Raw genomic sequence first — 23,873 nt, 5'->3', positions numbered from 1 at the left:
GGCTGACTCAACTATAAAATGAAGATGTTGAATTAGATGATCTCAAAGGCCCATTTGAATCTAAATCTATAGTTTATGTTGTTACAACTAGCACCTTAGTAAAATGCGAACTCACTCAGGGAAGGTGCTATTTTGTTGTATAATCAAGAGCAAAGTTGGAGGGGACTGGTGGGAAGACCATCGCACTTTTCCTAACATTTGGGAAGCAGGGGTGGGGAAGGTATTTTTGGCATGTTTCAAGTCACATGGTTTAGATACCTGCCTATTTTGATACATTATATATTTGTTTATATTCTTTTGTATATAGGGCAGGAGCATATTACCTATAAGAACCAATTTTTTTCTTCTCCTTATCAACTTTTGACAGTTCTATTGAATTTTCCCTTATCCCTTCCTAACAGTTTTCATATAGTGTTGTACATTTTCTTTTTTCTTTTTCTGGAAGCTATCATGTGGTGGTTTTTGTGGCTCTTAGCCACAAAGGCAGAAGCCTAGGAGGGAAATCACACTGGGAAATGCTCTCAGCTGCTTTGCTGAATTGAGACCTTGGTATGAAGAGGAATGAACATCTTTATTCTTTCTGCATCATAGTTTTCTTTATTGAGACATATCCTTCAGTGCCCTTTCAGCAATATTGTGTTACCTGGAAATGTAAGTTATCTATCTTTTCCTATCAATGCTCAAGTCACTAGATACTCCTGAAGAATTAGTCCTTGGGTTCAAAACTTTAGAAAATGATGTGTGATCAGTCTCAGGCACTCACAGTTTCTCAGCTTTAGGCTTAGTGTAAAAGGAGCCAATTTAATTTACAGCACCACTTAGATCTTTTAATTCTGAACGTCAAGCAGATAGGCTGCCAACTCAAAGCTAGAACAGAGAATTGCCAGGGCATATGGCTCAGCTTTCTATGGAAGTTTGATTAACACAGGGAAATGTAGCATCACTGAACCTTGGATCTAGGCTCCTGCATTTGGAGTGTTTATATGTACATTCTACGAAGTGGGATAATGGTATCATAAACAGAGTTTACTTTATTCATATTTTCTGCCCAGCACATGGAAATATATTTGCACAATTAACTTGATCTCTGAGAATTTAGTGGTGAATCAGGTGGGCTAATGCAAAGCATATTTATAGCCTGCCTCACTTGGGAAGCAATATCAGCAATGTGTGTGGTGCAGTGCTTTGGCCTTGCGCATTTTTCTGTACACGGTACATTCTCTATTACCTTGTGATACAGCTGTACTTCTGTACATTCTCTATTACCTTGTGATACAGCTGCGCATTTTTCTGTACACACCTCTGTACATTCTCTATTACCTTGTGATACAGCTGCTCTGATGCTCTGGCTGCCTAGTCCCTGCAGAGTTGGGATGTGTTGTTTATGCTGAAGGTGAGTCCCCTCACCAATCCTATTGTGCAGTAGTGGAAGGTCAGTTTTCATTTCCCTTCTTCAACTTTAGCTTCAGAAAAATGTCAGCCTCACTCAGGTGGGGGCAATGAAGAGCTTCCTGTTTGGAGAGGTAGGAAAAGGAAAGAGACAACATGCAGCCGTTCAATTCGATGACACTTAGTTGTGTGAAAACAACTGGAGCAAAGCCCCGTTATGGAGCTCAGGAAAGAACAGCGGTAACAACAACTAATACAATTTCAAAAACAATGAAAAACACTATAATTTTTGAAGTCTGTGGCTCGAGCATATATGTGCATGCACACACATGTATATGCATATACATATATGTATGCACATGTATACACATATGTGTTAAATATATACATAAGCATATAAATATTTCTGATTATACACACACATGAAATTTTTTCCCTTAGCTAACATAATTTTTGGCCCAGGAAAGTATTACTATTGGCATTTCTCTCTCTCTCTCTCTCTCTCTGTTATGATAGCATGTTGAATATATGCAAGCATATATCCAATATATGCGTAACATGTTGAATATATGATAGCATATTGAATAGCATATGATACATATTTGTGTAAAATTATATTAGCTAAGGGGGAACATTTCATATATGTGTATATAGACATATGTGTATGTGTATATATGTATTGTGACTATGTTTTTATATAAATATATGCATATTTAATTATGTTACATAAAACATTTTACATATGTTCATATATATATGAAACATTTCAGTGCACACATGAAGTGTTTTCCCTTGACTAACATAATTTTTGGCCTAGGAAGGGGTTACTATTGGAGTTTCTCTCTCTCTCTCCTTTTCTCTTTCTGTTATGATAGCAAGTGTAGACATACTAGTTCCCACTTCCCTATTTGTAGGTAGCTAAAGAAGAGCTACTTCTCCTTTGTGACTGTGGTGGGTCTTTGAGAGGTGCTGAAGAACAGTGAGTGCCTGATAGCTAGAGCAGAGATGCTTTAAAAGAGTAGATCTCTCAGAGTATATGTACCTCTTTTTAACATCAAAACATTTCTATGACTCCCCTCATGATAGTGCTGAATAGAGAGTATGGAGTTTTAGGATTGGACTCAGGAAGATCAGAAATTTACCGGTCATGTGAGCATGGGAAAATGATTTAACCTCTCTGTGAAACTCAGTTTCTTCCTCTTTAAATAAGAATATCTAAATCTGTCTCACCAAGTTGTTCTGAAGCACAAATAAGATAATGTCTATAAAGCAATTTGTAGATGTTAAATACAAGTTATTGTTATTAGCAGGAGTAGTGTAATATTAGTTGATGGAGAAAACACAATGCAAACACTGAGTGTACATACTGACTTAAAGAACTCCTAATAATTCTGAAGCTCCCAAGCTTCCATAGTTCACAAACAATAGACTCAATAATTCTGCTATCATTAAATCATATTAGGAGGAACACCATTGCAATTGGTCAACAAAGTGATACTATACTAGCATATCTGAACCAGTCACTATCATTCTCTTTATCCAGGCCTTAATCCTCAGTGGCCATATTTGAATTTTCAAACTGGAAAAACAAGGGGGCAGGAGAAAACTGCCCACATATATTTGCCAAGACCCATACCATAATAAGCAGAGAACTAATGAAGAAAAATAGAATTGTTAAAAGGAGCTAAAATTTACAGGAGACAATGACTAAGAAGAGTCATCAATAAATAATTTGAGCCCAAATATCTATGTATGCATGCCTCAAATTTCATGACCAATCAATCAATAACATTTATTAGGCATCTACTGTGTGCTGGGTACCAGAGATACAAAAAATTGAAACAGAGGTTAATCTCAAAGCGTTCACATTTTAATGTGGATGGGTAGATAAACATGTACATATATAGGTTCCTATAAAACATAGAAAGCAGATACATGGGAGAAAGGCACTATTATTTGAGGGAGCCAGGGAAAAGTCTCATTAAAAGGTCATATTTGCACTGGATCTTGAAGGGAACCAGAGATTCTGAGATGTGGAGTTAAGAAGGGAAAGCATTCTAGGAATAAGGGCAACCAGTACAAAGGCACAGAGGTGGAAGATTGAGTATTGTGTGAGAGGACCAACAAGAAGGCCAGTGTGGCTTGATTGTACAGCATGGGAAAGGCAGTAATGTGCAATAAGGCTAGAAAAGCAGGAAGCTTAGAGGGAACATTTTGTATATCCATAGATAGATAAATAGATCTATGTACACACTATAGGATAGAGGATCATATCTACATATGTATACATATATATATCTTTATGTACCTGTATCAGTCTATATATGTACACATGGTGAAGAGCATCTGATACAACGAGACAGGTGTGATCACATAGAAATTTTTAAAAAGAAGAGATAAAGATAAAATAATGTATGATCCTCTAATTAATACAAGGAGCCCCTGTAATCTATTGAATATGAAAGTGAATATAATCAGATTTGTGCTTTGTGAAACTCACTTTGGCAGCTATTTGTAGGATATATAAGAGAGAGAAGTAGATTTTCCTATGGACAAAAAATATATAGTTCATTACCAATATTGGAAGGACCTACAGCTACCTAAACTTTAAAATTTCTGTGATTCTTTGATATTCACTGATACTATTATAATTCTGGGTGATTAGTTGTTTCTTGTATATAGCATCCCATCTGACACCTCAGTTCATTCGTATTCCCTGTTTCTCATATCTGGAATGCATTTCTTCCTTCCTTCTCTTACATTCCCTGTCTTCCTTCAAGTAGAGCTCAGGTATTACCTACAACATGCGTGCTTTGTAGATTTTTATTCCTTACTACCTCTTCAGATTACTTTATAAAGTTTGTTTTTGTTTTTCAATAGCTGTACTGTATCAGCACTTTACAAATGAAAAATTTACCAAGGATTAATTTAAGAAAAAAATGAATAAATATCTTTGTCAAAATTGAGATATAGTTGTAAAAAGTGATACTTCTTTGCAAAATAGACCAAATTCATTGGAGAAGTATTTATTCACATTATCTTGAGATATGAGTGATTTTTTTATTGGGTCAATCAGTCGATAAACATTTATTAAGCATCTACTGTGTGCCAGGCTGCATGCTAAGTACTAGGTATACAAAAAGAGGGAAAAGACAGTCCCTATCCTCAAGCAGTTTACAATCTAATGGAGGAGACAACAGGCAAACACACACACACACACACACACACACACACACACACACACACAAAATGAGCTATATGTAGGATAAATAGAAAATAATTAGTACAGAGAAGGCACTAGAATTAAGAAAGATTGGGAAAAGTTTCCTCTAAGATTGGAGTTTATTTAAGACTTAAAGAAGGCAGGAGAATTAATACATAGAGTTGAGGAGAGAGAGGTTTCCAGGCATGGGAGATAGAGAAAATGCCTGGAGCTAGAGATGGAATGTCTTATTAATGGAACATCCAAGACTCCAGTGTCAATGGATTAAAGAGTATGTGGCAGGGAGTAAGGTATAAAAAACCTGAAAAAGTAGGAATGGTGTAGGTTGATCTTGGAGGTGATAAGGAGCCACTAGAGTTTATTGACTGGGGAGAGGGATGACATGATTGGACCTGCATTTTAGGATATCACTTTTGTGGCCAAATGGGGAATGGATTGTAGTAGAGAGACACTTGAGGTAGTCAGAACCACCAGCAGGCTATTGTAATAATCCAAGTGTAAGGCCTAGTAATCTAAGTAAGGAAAGCCTGCCTAAAATGGTGGCAGTGTTAGAGGAGAGAAGAGGGAATATTAAAGAGATGTTGCAAAAGCAAAATTGACCGGCCTTGGTGGTAGATTGAATGGGGTTGAGCATGGGAGTTGAGGATAGCTCCTACTTAGCAAACCTGAGGGACTGGTATAATGGTGTTAACCTCTACAATAGTAGTGGGGGAAGGTTTAGGAAGATTTAGGTAGTGAGTTCTATTTTGGATAAGGTGAGTTTAAGATGTCTACTGGACATCTGGGCTGTGATGTCTGAAAGGGAGTTGGAGATACAAGGTTAGAGGTCAGCAGATAAGACCGGGGAGGACAGATAAATTTGAGAATTGTCAGCAAAGCAATGGTAATTAAATCCCTGGGAGCTGATAAGATCACCAATTACAGTAGTTTGGAGGGAGAAGAGAAGAGGGCCCAGGTCAGAACCCTGAGGAACACCTATGGTTAGAGGGCATGATATGAATGAGGATCCAGCTAAGGTTCTTCATGTGATAGAATTTTAAAATAGACTTAAAATGTGATCACAGATATTTTACCTTCACCGGTTTCAGGTGATAATGAAATATCTTAAAATAGTTATTTCCATCTGTTTCATCATATTACTAGAAAGTGTTAAGAAATTATTCATCTTCTTTACCAGAGACAGCTTTTTTTCCCCTTCACCTTCTTGCTGCCCTCAACAAATTCAGTGTGATATACATGCCAGGGAGCTTCAAATTACAGTGGCCTCTCAGAATCCAGGGCCATGGAACAATTGAAAAAGGGGAAGGAAGCACTGTGGTTTCTTAAAGGCTTAGTTTGTTTCAACATAGTTTTACTGCTGACTGTTCATTACATGGCTCTAGGGGAATGTGTGAACAATTCCAAGGAGAATAAGTAAAAGTCAAGAGTTCATAAGATAAAGCCAAGCTCTAAGAGAACACTCTGGATCACAGTTAAGTCCTTAAAAGGGCTGGAAACAAGAAAGTTTGGACATTTCTGAAAGATATGTTAGTAGCATTTCCTGAAAGCAAACAATATGATACATAAACAAACAATGGCTTTGTATTAGGGTTCAGACATTGGAATTATCTAAATGACAATGAAACCCAGGAAACATTGGAAGATTAAAGGTGAATCCATTACATGATTCTCTCCTTGCCTAAAGGAGAATCGATGGCAAATGTAATTTCTTTATGACACATATATTTATTCAAGAAAGGTCCTTAATAATGCTCCAATAGTTTTATATTCTAAGTATCAGCTCTTCTGGGAATTAACTATATAACAGCCATGAACTCCCAGATTAATCTCATGTCCAATATTTGGTGAATGATAGAACGAATTGTTCTATCAGAGTGGAACAAATTAAACTAAATGGCCATATTCGTTTTGCCTAAAAAAAAAAGATGCACAGAAATAATGGGAATAAATACATAGTATCAAAGGATACTATGAAGTACATAGAACTGCAAAGTAATAAAAATACATTGCTTATTTCAGCTATTCATATTGTTAAAGTACTGTATATTCAGAAAATATCGGAAACAAAGGCTAACATGACATGAGTCTGGGTAGGGATGTGAAAGAAGTACCTTTATGTGGATACAGATCTTTTGATCTGATGCTGGCATCACCACTTGTTCATGATACCGGACTTCATTGGAAAGATGGCTTCTAAGTTCAGGAATGTCCAGTGATTTAAAAAATTCCAATTCTTTTCTGTTATCCTTCTTGTAGTAAATTTAAGAGCTATGTTCTCTATATACCACTCACTGTAACTCCCAAACTGGATAGCTTTTATTAAACCATAGCCCTTGCTTAGAAGAGCTCAGTGAACTATGAAAAATTCTACCATAGGCAGAACAAGGTCAAACCCTAGAAAAAATGATCAAGTAGGTAAAAATGACACAAAGTTAGGAGCTAAAGTTAATATAGTGACAGAAAAAGAACTTAGAAAAAAAGAACTTTATAGGCAAGTTTCTTCAACTATTCCTAACACCATGATTTTGTGTCTTCTCATTCTCCGAGTTTCTCCATTTTTAATATAATTTTATTTATTCTGACTTAATAGAGAGGAAAGTGTGTTGTAGCAGTTAGAAGGCTGCCCTTGGAGTCAGGAAGACCTAGGTTCTTATGAGCAAATCATTTAATCTCACACTGACCTTCTCAGCTATTGCCAATAACTTTATTTCCCCCACTGATAAAATCACAAGTGTAGACCAAAATAAAAAAGATTTTAAAAAAGGAATATTGACAATCTGGAGGATATTCAGAAAATATCCAAGTTTGGAAAATATGTCACATGAGAGAGGGAGGAAGGGTGTATAAACATTTATATGATGCCTTCTATATGTCAGGGGTCACTAGGTGGTATAGTAGAGCATTAGGCCTGGGGTCCAGAAGCCCTGAGTTCAAATCCATCCTCAGACACTTACTAGCTGTGTGACCCTGAGAAAGTCACTTCATCCTGTTTGCCTCAATTTCCTCATCTGTAAAATGAGCTGGAAAAGGAAATGGCAAACTACTCCAGCATCTTAACCGAGAAAATCCCAAATGGGGTCATGAAGAGTCAGACACAACTGAAATGACTGAACAACAACAACTATGTGTCAAGTGGTGTGCTAATCTCTTTTTACAAATATCTCCTTTGATTCTCACAACAATCCTGCTAAGTAGCTGCTATTGTTATCCCCAATTTATATTGAGGAACCTGAGGCAGAGGTTATGTGACTTGCCCAAGGTCACTCAGCTAGTATGTATCTGAGTATTTTGAATTTAGGTTTTTCTGTTTCAAGTCTGATCACTGTATTCATTGTGCCACCAGCTACCTCGATGAGACACGGTTGAGTATTTCTTTATCATATGAGCCCCCATGAGGAAGGGAACTGAATATAGGAAAGAAAATGGCCACTGTCAGTTAAATAAGATTCTTGTTACTTCATTAATTCCACGTGTTTTGTTGTTCTAGTGATCACATTTTTTTTCCCAATAAAGAAACAGGGAGTAGTTTTTATTCTATTCATCATCATAGCTATTCCTCATTCTGTGTTTTTCTCCATGGAAGTATTTGTCTTTGAATTTTATTCCCCATTATCCATACCATTCACTCTTCTATTGATGGTAACTAAGTCCATTAGGCACAAATGACATCTATTGGGGACTGCCATATACATTTGGCTGATTTTTCTGCTTCACTTGTTCTTTAAGGCACTTTTCACTAGATTAATGGATTCCCACCCTCATTTCAATTATTTTTATTATGCCTGGCTACTGCTTTCTCCCGTTAAAAATGAGAGTGTACAGTTCATTTAAGGATTCAATATTCCTGTTAAACAGTAATTCATGTCAGTTCCCCCATTACCACTCTACCAACTCATGGGGTTCAGTTGATTTATAGAAGTCCTTGCAGTTGGAACACTGCCCCTGTCCACTGAATACTGCTCTCTAGGATGGGTCTTTTACCTCGTAGCACAGAGCTGTTAGTATTGGAAGCTTTTCCAGTTTGTTGTTTACTGCATGACTGCACTTGAGAATACCCTCAAAGCAAATGCTTCTTGTTTACGTATTTACCATTGGATATTACATTTCCTATAGAAATACTAGGGGATAGTGAAGGTTTCTTTAGTATAGAGAACTGCTGAATGAGGGAACCCCTTCCACCAATCCAGGTCAGCACCTTTTCTGCAATTTATAATCTTTATATTTATTTATAATTATATATATAAAATTTATAATTTGCCTAGAGCACTCAGAAATTAAATGACCTACTGAAAATCACAAAGCTGGTATGTGTTAGAAACAAGAGTTGAATCCACATCTCCCTAGCTTCGAGGTTGGCCCTGTATCCATTATTTTATGCTGCCTCTCATAGAAATACTATACACACATCAAAATTCATCTAAATATACATGTACAATAATTAGTTTCATGTGATTTCTGTAGTCTGGAAATTTTTGCCTTCTGAAGAAATTTTTTGTGTGGTACATTTCTTAGTAACAAGCGATTAGCACATTTCCAGCTCTTCTCCTTCTTTCTCTGAATAATTTATCCCTCTTAATTTTGAGAATAATACCTAGAAAAGTGTTTTTTCTTATGTCAGATGGAATGTGTCTTGCTGAAGATGTGGCACATGTAAGAGTGATATTTAAAGAACAGCAAGGAGCATTGGCTGCTTACCCTCAGTTCCAGTCAGGGGAAGGTGCTTATTCATTCTTCTACCTCTGCCTATCTCTCTCCCCTTTACCTTTTTATCTTTATTTCCTCCCACATTCCTTTGGCTATTGGTGAAAAGCTTGCCCAGTAGTGACCTGTGGTTACTACAACTAAATGCACTAAGCCAGAGGACAAAGGTTATTTACAACTTCTTTGGAAATTTTTATGAGCTTGGAATGTACATGCAGCCTTCAGGAAGGTACTGTTGCAGTGAACAGTGGTGGCAACATTCTGCTTAAATCTGCTCTAATGAAAAGTGATTAAAGTCTCAAATCCAAAACTTGGAAGTAGAGAGGATTTTAAATATAAATGTCATTTTTCAAGAACTTTGTGAATTATCAAATCATCCTATCTTTTCCTCCCTCTCTCAGATATTTTGGTCTTCACACACTGACACATTCAATATGTTGTTTCCACTCTAATTCCTCCTCTAAACCATATTTTACAAATCTTGCTGGGTGTTTTGTGGGGTTTTTTTGGAATTGAAGGAAGAATTGTCACTCCCAAATACAGGACCATATTCATTCATAAATTCATTCATTCAAAAATATTTATTAAATATTTACTGAATTAGGAACAGATAGAGATTTTTTAAAAAGTCACATTCTTGAAGGGGTTTAAAATACTAGGAGGGCTGATTGCTATTCTGGGGTGTATTTAACTTTGCCCCTAATTGCTATGGCCCTTGATATGTATAATTTTTCATCAGAAAATAAAGAGAGAAATATTAAATATTCATAGAAAGTGCTAAAAGGTGATGGCTGACCATCTTCTAGATGTACCACACAAGAATAATCACCACATTTTAGGATGAAAACATTCTTTTATTTTGAGATCTTCTTTCCCAAATATTTTGTTGATAATTTTTGCACACATTCAAAAACTAAAATAGCATAGTCTTTACAAATCTAATTTCAATTCACAGAGTCACAGAATTTAGTTGTTAGAAAGGGCATCAATAGTTGTTCTTTCTAATCCATATCCCAGTAGAATCCTCACAATAATATACCTAATAAGGTCATCCTGTCTCTCTATTTGAAGATCCCCAAGTAGAAAGAACCTACTCTTTGGTGAGGCATTCCATTCCATTATTGGACAATTCTAGTTGTTAGGAAATTTCTCTACTATTCAGGAAAATTTGTATACAGTATTGGGGAGCCATGATAAGACAGAGATTTGTCTTAAAAGATTTGGGGATGGAGTTTAGTGGACTTCAGTTTCAATATGAGTTGGTAGTGAGAGCCAGCCTACATAAAAGTTGCCTTTTTGAAACTTCTCCTTGCCCCTGATTCTGACACCTAGTACCAAAAGAGCTTGCTTAATTTTTGAACATGATAGCCCTTCCTTTACTTTAAGATAATTTTCACATCTTTCTTGAGTTTTTTTTTCTTCTCCTGGCTACAGTTCTTTCTACCTATCCTCATGTGACAATGGACTATTCAGTATCTTGCTTGCTCTTCTTTGAATACTTCTAACATATCACAATATCCTTCTTAAACTGTGACACCCTTAATGGAACACCATCTTCTAGATTTTGTTTGAGGAGAATAGAGCACAACTCTACTATCACCTCTGTATTCCTGGCATCTATATATCTCTTAATGTAGCCCATGATTACATTAGCTTTTTGGGTTGCCAGATCACACTCTCGAATCATGTGGAGCCTGCAGATCATTAAACTCCCCAGATCTTTTTTAGACAAACTGTTGCTATCTAACCATGCTTACAGACTTCGTCCTTGTAAAGCTGATTTTTTGAATCCAAATGTAAGATGATATTTATCCCTAAATTTAGTTCAATATTTTAGACTATAAAGATGTTTTTGGATCCTGACTATAATTCGGAAAGTTAACTGGCCCACCTGGCTTTGTGTTTCTCTACAAATCTGATGAATACAATATCATCTAAGCCTTTATGGAAGTCATTGATAAAAATGCTAAACAGCCTACGTCCATTCAAAATCCTTATTGTACCTAGATGGACACCTCTTGCCAAAGTTGATATTGAAATATTAATTCAGTAAAACATCAGTTCCTAATCTTTCTAATTGTATTAGTTTCTAGTTCAAATTTCTTCATTTTTCCTATGTATGTAATATTTTATTTTATGTGATTTTTTTTCTATATATGTGATAATTTATGAAAACTAAGGTAAACTGTACTGATTTTTCAGACCTATCAGGTTAGTAACTTTGTCAAAACATGATAAAAATTATATTGAAATGATCTATTTTTGAAAAAAAAAAGCCATGCTAACTCATTTAATCAAAAGGTCCCCTTCCCTGTACCCAGATATTTACTGATCTTTACCTCAATGATCTCTTCTAGAATTTTCCTGGGAATTAAGGTCTAGCTCTCTGGACTACAATTTGCCAACCCTGCTGTTTGTTTCTTCAACCTTTTGTTTTTATTTTGAAAATCAGAATATTTGTTTTTCTCCAGTCTTGAGGAATGGATCTCCTATTCCACAAACTTTCAGATATGTCTAACAATGGTACAGCAATCATATCCGTGAATTCTTTTAATACTTGAGGATATAGATTATCTGGGCCAGGTTACTTGGATTCTTCAAGGGCGATTAGATATTCTTTTACTTTGTTATCAACTCCCCATTAGCTACTTTTGTAGTGTCATTTCCAGTGCAACTAATTAAGTTGCTACTTTTGATAGCTCCACATCTCTCTTAAAATGTGAAGTGTACACTATGGAGTTATAAATTGTAACGGCCTGTGCTGTTACGTGCTACTGATTCGCACAATGCTATTGATGATCAGAGGTCTATTTTTTTTCCTGCCCCAGAATGTCCTTCTTGTTCAATATAGATTTTTGTAAGTTGTTATTAATTACTATTAGAGGATCGACTAATATTCTTGACTTGTGTCACTCACACAAGAATACATGAAGAATTTTCTTCATGTTATCTTACAGCGTGGGAACTGAGTGGATTACAACAGATCTGGGACTACAGAGTTAGCAGAGGCATATAAAATGTTTAGTAACTTGCCTAAGGGTCACATAGCTAGTAAATGTCAGAAGTAGAATTTAAATCCCAGACTTCCTGATATGGTCTATCCAATCGACCTGGATGCCTCTATAGTATAATAAACAGCCTGGTATATGTGCATTTGAATTGTATTGATAACTTCTCTTTGTTGTAAATAATTATTTGCTTCTGGAATGACTTAGTCCCAGTTGCTGCCCCTTTACTTTTTGCATCTGTTATAAAAACACACTGTGCCTTTGTCTTTAGAATTAAATATGGCTGTTTGATCTCATTCCAAACCGAAATCAGAACCCAGAGGGGCTCCTTTTCATTCTTCAGCATGAGCACAAACAGATTTGGATGAACTTTCAATACAGGTGAAACATATTTCAAAAATTTGACCAAAGGAAACAGCCAAATCCTAGCATGTATAAAGCTAATTAACCACTTGGCAGTTTGAATGCCAAAATCTCTTCTCCCAACTTTGCTCAAACCTCTGATCTCAAAAGTCTGTCAAGCTATAATTACTCTTGTGGGGGAAAACCCCACAAATCTAGCATTTTAAAAGGTGACTATTAACAGTAAGTGTATCTCTGCCTCTAAACCATTCTTCCCCATTGACACTTGATTTTCAGACCTGCTGTACAGCTCAAATGGAAATATAGGAGTCCAGGAAATGGTATACATTTCCTAGATTGATTTTTTCCTATCGAACACATTATTATCACCCTATAAACAAATTAGATCTCTCAATTTTCTGATTTTCTCCAGGATGGCCAATTTTCTCCCATAAGGCATAGATGCTACTTATAATAAATGCTCATATATCTCATTAGGATTCCACATTGATAGTAAAGACTAATCTCCATATTTTGAGGAATCATGAAAGGTTGGCTTTGATAATTATTTTATCCTTGTAAGGCAATCCTGCTATAAAATTTCCATGAGTCCATTTCCTCTTTCAAATAGGGACATCATAATGGGTAGAATCTTCACACATTTAGCCATGAATCTAGTGCTTTTCGTTGGACACTGGATCTATTATAATATTGTGGGTCCAAGAAAACCACATCTTGAATTTCCCATTTACCTTCCAGAATTTTGTTTTCAGCCACTAGCATGTGGCTCCTGAGAAAATATAATGAGAAAAGGCTTCAAAATACTGTTTAGCTTGAATATTAAGAAAACATCAATGATGGTTAGACATAATCATTGCCAGAAATGGGACCCTGGCAAGTAAAAAGTGATATTTCCTAAAATATATGTTCCAAAGACAATATCTTCAATGATTTTCATCTCCCTAACTAGATCATAAGCTCTTTGGGCTGTAAATTGAGTTGTGGCCATTAGTTTAGACATTTTGACATTTCTGTGAATGATCATCTGTCCATTTGATATTTCTTGCAGTTTTGTTTTTTGTATGTCTACCTGTAGCTTGTTTACATAAGTAGGAAACTCATATTCTTTTAGAAACTTTAATACTTCAAAGTTCCAGGGTTTGAGCAGAGTGTCTCCTTCCATCTAAGCAGATCACAATTCCCTTCAGTCTCATTAGATCTCGTTTGCAAAAAACAAAAACAAAAAACCTTACCACTTACTAGAGTACCCACCCATATCAGCAGCTCTGCTAGATTTTGATTCCACAGAGCATCATGCCTCCCCTGGAAAAGATGATCACCTGATATCTCATCATCATGGAGATCGACTCAGATTTTGATACTCAACACCTTCTCAATTCCCTCAGTTGCCTCTCCTCCCTGATTGCAGGGCAGAGCAAGAAAGTCCTCCCAAAATCTTCCTTTATAGAGGGTCCTGACCTTTCCATGAAACTCTTCATTTTCCATCAGCAGTTCTGCTTGTTGTCAACTCCATAAAACATCATGTCACCACTATGAGAAATCCCTGCTTACCCTTGCACCTTTTTGTGTGTTGTCTTCCTCCATTGGATTGTAAGCTCCTTGAGGGCAGGGAATGTCTTTCTTTTCTTTATTTACATATATCCCATGCTTAGCACAATGTCTGGAACATAGGAGGTGCTTAATAAATGTTGAATTGATTTTGAATTAACTTCTTCTCCACTTAGTGAATCAGTGTAGCACAGTAGATGGAGAGCCAGCTACAGAGCCAGAAAGACATGAGTTCAAGTCCCATTTTGACACATTCTGCTTGTATGAACCTGGACAGGTCACCTTATCTATTCAGTAACCCAAGAAACTCTTTAAATTGAAGAGGTGAACTGTGTTAAACTAACTTGGCAGAGGTGAAAGTTCCCAAACCAATCAAATCATTGATTCAGTTCCTATCCATACTCCTATCTCTCTCTACCCAGAGAGGCATCTGAGTAAAAAAGAGAAAAAATAAAAGTTCAATAAGATTATCCAACATGTCAACCTAGTCTGAAATTATATGCAATGCTCCATGTCCAGAGTTTTCCACTTCTAAAAATGAAGTAAAATAGTTGCATTCTCATATCATTTCTTCACTACCAAACTTTGTTATACTAATCAAACAGCATTCAGTTTCAGCTTTGGTTGTTTTTCCACTTATATTGGTGTTGTCATAACTTTTGTTTTTTTGAAGGATCTTTGAACTTAGCTATGCTGTACCTTGGGTGAACATGTCCTATTGGGGAACATTAAATACAAGATGGGCTATACTTGAGTCCTTTCCATTTTGGTAGAACACGCCAGAGTATTTTTCTTCATGAGCACCGTTTGTAAGAAACCAGGTAGACTCCTTACCATACTGAGTCATTGAGACAGGGTTTTAGCAGAGGATTTTTATAAATCCACCACTTACATGTGGAACCATTTTTATTGCATCAATTGAAATGCAGAGGCCATTGTGATGAATAATCAATTATAATGAAACTATGAAGCAACTGGAGTACTGGAATGAAAATGAAACAACTGTTTATCTTTGAATTTCATATTTGTATTCCTGGTTGTTTATAAAATACCTTCCAAGTATGAGCATACACATTCTAACACTGTTAAATCATTGCAAGATAACAGAAATCCGCAGGGATTTTGATTTTTTGTTTGTTTGTTTATTTTCAAGTAATCTAACTTTAATCTAGAGTAAAAAAAAATTTTTTTTACCAGATTGGAAGATTGAGAACACATTTTACTTTCTTGTTGCCTCTAAGGTTTTTTGTTTTATAAAACCATAATAAAAGAAGAGATTATTATTAGATCATGTAGCTATTGTCCCAATTCCTTTAGGTATCTTCCAGTGAAAAAAAATGTTGTTTCCATGGCATCTCTTGTTACTACCATGGTGACAAGAATTAAGGCTGGATTGATAGAAAACTTAAGAGGAACAACAAACTTAGGGTTTATGACATTCTCCTAACTTCTAGTTAAATCTTTTATTTTTTTTTAACTTAACCTATTACCCATGGGTTTTCTTAACCTGTGATGAGAGAATATATATGCATATATATGTGTGTACGTATATATATATGTGTGTGTATATGTATATATGTATACACACATACATATATTAATAGATACAAATATATACATGTATGAATATATCTATATGTAGATATATAGATATGGTGTGTTATAATTGATTTCATTTTTAATTTTGCATATTTTATTTTATTCATTTAAAACATTCTGAGAAGGGGTTTATGGGCTTCACCTGCCTTACAAAAGGGTTCAAGACACATTAAAAAAAAAAAAGAGTAAGAAGACCCCCTGTCATAGGAAGAAACAGGATGAAACTAGGAGAACTGGGCAAATGGAGAAAAATATGTAGCTTTGCTTTGGGGTCTTTTGTTTAGGGCAACCAGTGCACACTAACCCTCCCAGTGAGAGCAAAAGGGGATTTAAAACTTTACAATTAATTTCTGTGAATGATTAAGAAACTTCTGCTTTTTTCCCATGTTGAGAAGCAAATCAGATAATGAGGAGACATTGACAGGCTAGTTTTTCCTTCTGTTTCTCCTCTAGAAGCAGCAGCAGAATGGGAAAGAGATTGGACTCTCAACCTTTCATCCTGTGGAATTGGGAGAAGACAAAGGGGCTTGCTTGTACAACAGGTGATAGGAAAATTTGCTATTGTTGTACTCCCAGATCTAACCTATTACTTAATGCAAACTTTTTGAAGAGACGACTTGTCTAGCTTTTTATATGTGTATCTTTCACACCTAGCACTGTGTAGGCCCATGGTAAAGGCCAATAGGTCTTTATTGCTCAATTATTCTTCAGGAAGGTCTTTCCAGGAAATACTTTATAAGTTTCTACGTACTTTTCATATAGAATAAAAACAATATGAAAAATGTTGTAGAAAACAGAGCTCTCAAAAGGACATGAAATTATTTAGACATAAAGGGTGATACCATATGCGAATTAGAAGAGCAAAGAATAGTTTACCTAACAGTTTACCTATGGAGAAAGGAAGAATTTGTGACCAAACAAGAGAGAGAGAACATTATAAAATGCAGAATGTATAATTTTGATTACATTAAGTAAAAAAATTTTGTGCAAACAAAGCTTATGTAACCAAGATTAGTAGGGAAGCAGAAACTGGGAAACATTTTTATAGCCAGTGTCTCCGACAAAGGACTCATTTCCAAAATATATAGAGAACTGAGTCAAAATTTTAAGACTATAAGTCATCCCTCAATTGATAAAATGGTCAAAGGATATGAACAAGCAGTTTTTAGATGAAGAAATTAAAGCTATCTATAGTCATATGAAAAAGTTCTCTAAATCACTATTGATTAGAGAAATGCACATAGAAACAATTCTGAGGTACCACATCACACCTATCAGATTGGCTAACACGACAAAAAAGGAAAATGATAAATGTTGGAGAAGATGTGGGAAAATTGGAATACTAATGCATCGTGGGTGGAATTGTGAACTGATCCAAACATTCTGGAGAGCAATTTGGAATTATGCCCAAAGGGCTATGAAACTGTGAATACCCTTTGATCCAGCAATACCACTACTAGGTCTGTATCCCAAAGAGATCATAAATGAGAGGAAAGGACTCACATTTACAAAGATATTAATAGCAGCTTTTTTTATGGTGGCAAAGAATTGGAAATTGAAGGGATATCCATCAATTGGCTAAACAAGTTATGGTATACGTATGTAAAGGAATACTATTGTGCTATAAGAAATGATGAGCAAGCAGATTTCAGAAAAACCTGGTAAAACTTACATGAACTGATGCTGAGTGAAGTGAGCAGAACCAGGAGAACATTGTACACAGTTATAGCAACATTGTGAGATGACCAGCTTTGAAAGACTTAACTCTTCTCAGCAATACAATGATCTAAGACAATTCCAAGGGATTCATAATGGAAAATGCTATCCACATCCCAAGAAAGAACTATAGAGTCTGAAAGCAGATCAAAGCATACTATTTTCTCTTTCTTTTTCTCCTCTTTCTTGTGGTTTTTCCTTTTGGTTTTGATTCTTCTTTTATAACATGACTAATGTGGAAATATGTTTAATATAATTATATAAGTACAGCCTATATCAGATTGCATTTTGTCTTGGAGAGGGGGGAGAGAAGGGAGGGAAAAAAGTTTGGAACTCAAAATGTTATAGAAGTGAACATTGAAATTAAAAATAAATTTTAAAAATGTAAGCAAAAAAACCACGAAGTCCTTCATCATTTGAATTTTAATCATTTCAGTGTCTTTTTAGGGACCTAGCTTTCTGAATATAACCATGATACAATCTGAAAGAAATTTTGAGTGCAACTTTGAAGGAAAGTCTTAACTGACAGAGAAGCATTAAAATTGGAACATTCACAATCTACTTTTGGAATAAGAGATAATTTGACTCAATTAAATACATGTTTATTGAATATCTTTGTGTTAAGTAGTAGGGGTTATAAACCAGATTAAGATAAAATTAATCCTCTCCCTGGGTGATTACAATATAGTAGGAGGAGTGTCGTATACATAAATAAATACCTTCTATAGACAACACTAATTTATGATCAGTTCTGCCTGACCAAAAAAATAGCAAAAAATCAGTCCAAATAAAATTGAACCTGAAGAAAGCTTGGGATAAGACTTAATTAAATCAGTTCATCCTTAGATTATTGATAGACAAAACTGTAAGGAGGACAAATACATTTGAAATGGAACATATTTTTCAACATTTCTATAGCAATCTAATCTTATGATACATAACAGCAAAACCTGCATATTTGGGCTATTTCTTCATGTGCTAAATGAAGAAAAAAATGCTATTTACAAAAATGAGTGTGGGCTATACCTCATTAATTTATCTATCAATCAGTCAATGAGAATTTATTAAGCATGTATTAAAAAAAGAATCTGTTACTTGAGTAAGATTGAACACTTTCTGTTCTAAGATATTTGGTCTCTTGATTCTTACTCCAGAGATTTTTATTTCATTTTTATCTTTAGCTTCATATCTTCTAGGTATTCGTGTAGTTATTGTGGGAAATTATTTTTCCCTGTTTTGTACTTGTTGTTATTAATTTACCCTCTCTAGTTTAGATTTTTGGAATCTCTGGTATAATCTGTAATTATTCTTTATAATTGTCAGTGTCTTCTGTTTACTCATCACTCCCACCTTAATCCTAAAATTAGGCTTTATTGAACGGCCAGATTCCAGTCCTTGCTATGCATCAGTCTTGATGATATCAGTTTGTTACCTGGTTTCCTGCACTGACTTCTACCTTTCGAGATGTATCTTTGCTAAAAGTCCTGGTAAGCACCCCTAGAGTTTTGACTTTCAGAAAGCTAGAACTTTGTGGACTTCTATGGCATTTCAGGAAAGGATGTTAGGCCTGTAGCCCTTGGGCTTAGAGTATTCTGTACTAATCACTGTCCCTACTGCTTCTGTTTGCATTTCTTTGATACCAGGGTCCAAGCTATGGGATTCTGTTACCCTGGGGCTTTCTTGCAGATTTCCCTTCTTGATACTTCCTGATATAGAGCTTTCCTTTCAGGCTACAACAGTCTCTGTCTCATTTCCAGACTCCTGGGAGACTTCTGCTTTGTTTTCTGACTCAAGATTTATTTGGGGCCCTCTTTTTAATTGTCTGTATGCCTTAGGCTGATTTTTGCTCAGTTCTGAGATGAGTAAATGACTTATTGAGTTTCTTGATAATCATTTGGTATTGTGCTATTATTATTATTATTATTATTTTCTGAAAGAAGTATGTGGGAGCTATTTTTGTTGAGGAAGTAATTTTTTAAAAAGCCACATAATATTTTATTACTTCACTCAACTGAGACTTTTTGAATGGTGGAAGATACTCTATGTACTCACACAGATATATATGAGTACATTTATCCTAAAGAATGAATTTATTTTATTGTATTTATTATATTAACATGGTTCATTATGTTAAGTATCTTCTTCATGTTAAACTGACCCCATATTCCTAGTATAAACCCAACCTAGTTAAGGTATATAATCTTTCTAAATGTTATTATAGCTTCCTTAATAGTATTTTGATTAAAATAATTTTTAGAAGGGCCTTGATGAAATCTTAATGGGAAAAATATCATATATTTAATCCTATTCATATATTATGATGAAAGATGCATTCACACATAATTATTAATTGTAAATGATCTCTAATGTCTTTCAGAGGGTGTCTTTTCAAACATATTTTGTAGACTATGTAGCTAAAAGCCAGTAAAAATTTTTCAAGAAAGTTGCTGAAATCTGGGCTATGTCATCTTTCTTCTGATGAAGTGATTGCTATAGCTAGTGATGATTTTGCTGGAGTCAGAAGAAAGATCTTTGTAGTATATCATGTCTTAACTACAGTATGTACACTTGCTTAAGTAATCTAATCTTTACCTATCACCCCTTTACAAAATGATCCTTTATTTTCTATACCTTAAAGTTTTCTTTGGTGGAAACTGTTTGTTAACTACCATTGCTAAGTATATTTGATGAGACTGTTTTATTTTTACCATTATAATTAAGATCATGAAAAAGCAGAAACTTTATTTTAATGCATCATTTATTTTGCAAATCGTTTTCCACAGGGGACTGTTTGCTTTGACCTTCTTCAGGGCTCTCGAATTGAGTTCTTGGTTATAATCCCCTTTCACCTTTTGGGAAATCATTCCCAGATGGAGACTATTTGAGATAAAAAATTTAAAATACGGAAAAGGTGATATGTCACTCATGAAACATATCAACTGAAAGTGAGAGTATCATTATGTATAGCTATACTATTAAAGAAGGGTAAAACTAAGGAGTTAACATTATGTTGTATTGTATTTTTATTTATTTTGTTAAACCTTTCCCAATCATGTTTTATTCTGGTTCAGGTGCACTTGGGAGTTTGTAGGCTGATTCTTCTGTCTTACACCATATAACACAATAGACCATAGATAAACATTGGACTTAAGTGTAAAAGACCACATAATCAAAACAAATGGAGGTGAATGGATGGACTGCCTTGTATAACTTCATAATTTATTAAGAAAATAATTTTAACCTAAACAAGGGATAGAATTAATTATTAAAAATGTTATGTGATTTTGTTACTTGAAATGTAAAAAGAATTTTTGCACAAACAAAACTAATACAATCAGAAATAATGATAAATTCAGTTAACTGTAGGGAAAATCACAGAGAATATTTCTAATAAACATATGATATCCAAGATATATAGGGAATTGAGACAACTCTAAATAAAAGAGCCATTCTCTAGTAGGTAAGTGGTTAGAGCACATGAACAGTCAGTTTACAAAAAAAGAAATCAATAACATCATTAACCCTATGAAATAATGCTCCAAATAACTCAGAAACAGAAATGCAAATTAGAATAAATTTGAACTTTCAGTTCCTGGAGAAACTATTAGAAGATAGGAATATGAATGGACCTTGAGTTGAGATTGAATTGATCCCACCATTCTCTAAAATAGCTTAAAATTGTCACTGGAGTTGTGAACTAGTTCAGCCATTCTGGAGTTCTACTAGTTTTATACCCCAAAGAGATAAAAGAAAAAGGAAAATAATCCATATGTACAAACATATTTAGAGTAGTTCTTTTTGTGGTGGCAAAGCATTGGAAACTGCGTAGTTGCCCATCAATTGGAAGAATGGCTAAACAAGTTATGGTAGGTAAATGAATGTGATGGAATATTACTGTGTTATAAGAAATGATTAAGGGGATATTTTCAGAAAAAAATGAGGGACACTTATGTGAACTGATACAAGGTGAAATGAGCAGAACCCAGAAAATAATATATACAGTAAAAGCAATATTTTAATGATTATCAATTGTAAAAGACTTAGTAACTGATCAGTACTGTGATCCACCACAGTTCTGAGACTCATGATGAAAAAGGCCATCAACCTCCAGGTAGAGAACTAATGAACTCAGAGTGCAGAGTGAAGCATATTTTTTCTGTCTTTATTTTTCTTGCTTTCCCCTGTAACAATATGGCTAATGCAGAAATATGTTTTATATGACGTCATATGCTTAAAGAGCATTGTATTTCTTGTCCTCACAGTGAGGATGGGTTGAGGAGAAAGAGAATTTGGAACTGAAAATTAAAAAAAATTAAAAAAATTAAATTGTCACTAAAAGGTAATTAAACCATACATATTATTTGACTCAGTGATACCGCTACTAGGTAACTCCAAAAAAGTTTATAGATAGAGGGACAGACTCCATATGTAAAACACACACACACACACACACACACACACATACACACATTTACGATAACATCCCTTTCTATAGTAGTAAAGAACTGTAATGAAATTGTGTTTATGCATTTCCATTGATTGCTAAATGGTTCAACACAAATGTAATAAGAAATATGAAGAATTCAGAGAAACTTGAGGAAACTTGCATTAGTTGATACAGAACGAATCAGGAAGACCTAGAAGAACCATTTACACAATGACCATAGAAATGTAGAGGAAAACAACATTGAAAGAAGACATCTGAACTCTGATTAAAGGAGTAATCAATCATGACTTCAGAGTACTGACAATGAATCATGTCTCCTACTTCTCAATAGATAGATGATGAGTGATCTATGAGTAAGAAATGAGACAAGCATGTTCAGACATGACCAATGTGTTGATTTCTTTTTGATCACTGTATTTATTTGTTGCAAAGGAGATTTCTACTGGGAGGAAGAGGTGGGCATAATTAGGAAGTGAAAATGACACAAAGAGACAATTAATACATTTTGTGTGACATGTAAAGAAAGCAAAGAGGAACAACCACAGAAATTTGAAACTAAATAATAGGAATGAAGCACTTATGGGGAACAGTAGGGCTGTTTTAGAAGGCAGAATTTTTTTTTAAGTTTACAAAGAATAATCATGTTAATACAGAGTCATTTCTTGGTTAGAGGTCGTCCAGTGATAGAGGAAGAAGAGATGAGTGGGAGCTTGTAACAACCTATTGAGAGGATACTGAGGTGTATGTTTATTTATTTAGCATAAATTTATGAAGATGTATATTGTCTTCCAAGGTAGGTATCCAGAATGTGATGAGGACGTTGCTGAGATTTGTCAAACCTAACTACCATTTGAGATTTATGTGGGGATGCATAAAAGAAAAGGATTTTATGGGCACAAGCAGTATTTTGATTATTTTGAATTGAAGGTAGGGGATTCAGTAGAGAAATGAGGGTGGAGAAAGTAAAGGACTGATTTAAGAAGATAACATCTAGAGATGGAATTTGGATTTCTGGTCCACAGATTAAAAATATAGTAATATTGGATATAATCATATAGATAGACAGGTAGATAGATAGTTGTCCAGAATTGCAGTCAATTGTCCAAGGGCAACTAAGAACACATTTGTCCAGATTGTTTTGGATCTAATCAAACGGCTTAAGCTGAAAGTGGAGGGAATAAATATATATCTTGGTACAACATAGGAAAAAGAAGGGAAGTGAGAACTCAGAGTAGATAATATCAAAGAGCTAGCAATAAAACACATGGCCTCAGATAGATAGATACATAGATAAATATGTGTGTATACATATGTGTGTATGTGTATGTTTGTGCATATGCTAATCAAGGTGAAAGAACAAGGAGGCAAATTTAACCTTAGCTCTCATTCTATCTTCACAGGATGGGAGACATTGCTGGAATAAGGATCTAGATATATAATGTTTTCAAAAGGTACAGGATTTTTAAAAAATCAGTAACAGCAATGTATATTAATAATTCAATAACCTTTTACTAAACACCTGCTATATGCCAGATAGAGCCACTAGATGGCTCAGTGTATAGAATGTGGGGCCTGGAGTTAGGGAGATGAGTCTGAGTTCAAAGTTGGCCTCACATACTTACTAGTTGTGTGATCAAGGGCAAATCATTGTTTGCCTTAGTTTCTCACTAGCTGTCAAATTAGCTGTAGTAGAGAAAACCACTCTGGTATCCTTGCCAGGAAAAACCCAAATCAGGTTTTGGAGAATCATACATGGATGACTAAACAACAAAAATGCCAGACGCTGTACTCGTCACCAGGGGTACAACCACAAGGATGAAATAGTCCCTGTCCTTGAGGAGTTTATATTCTATCAGTGGAGAGAACATAATTATACAGA

This window comes from Vombatus ursinus, unplaced genomic scaffold, assembly GCF_900497805.2.
Source record: "Vombatus ursinus unplaced genomic scaffold, bare-nosed wombat genome assembly UNPS02014872.1, whole genome shotgun sequence".
Classification (NCBI taxonomy): domain Eukaryota; kingdom Metazoa; phylum Chordata; class Mammalia; order Diprotodontia; family Vombatidae; genus Vombatus; species Vombatus ursinus.
This window is presented reverse-complemented; position numbering follows the sequence as displayed.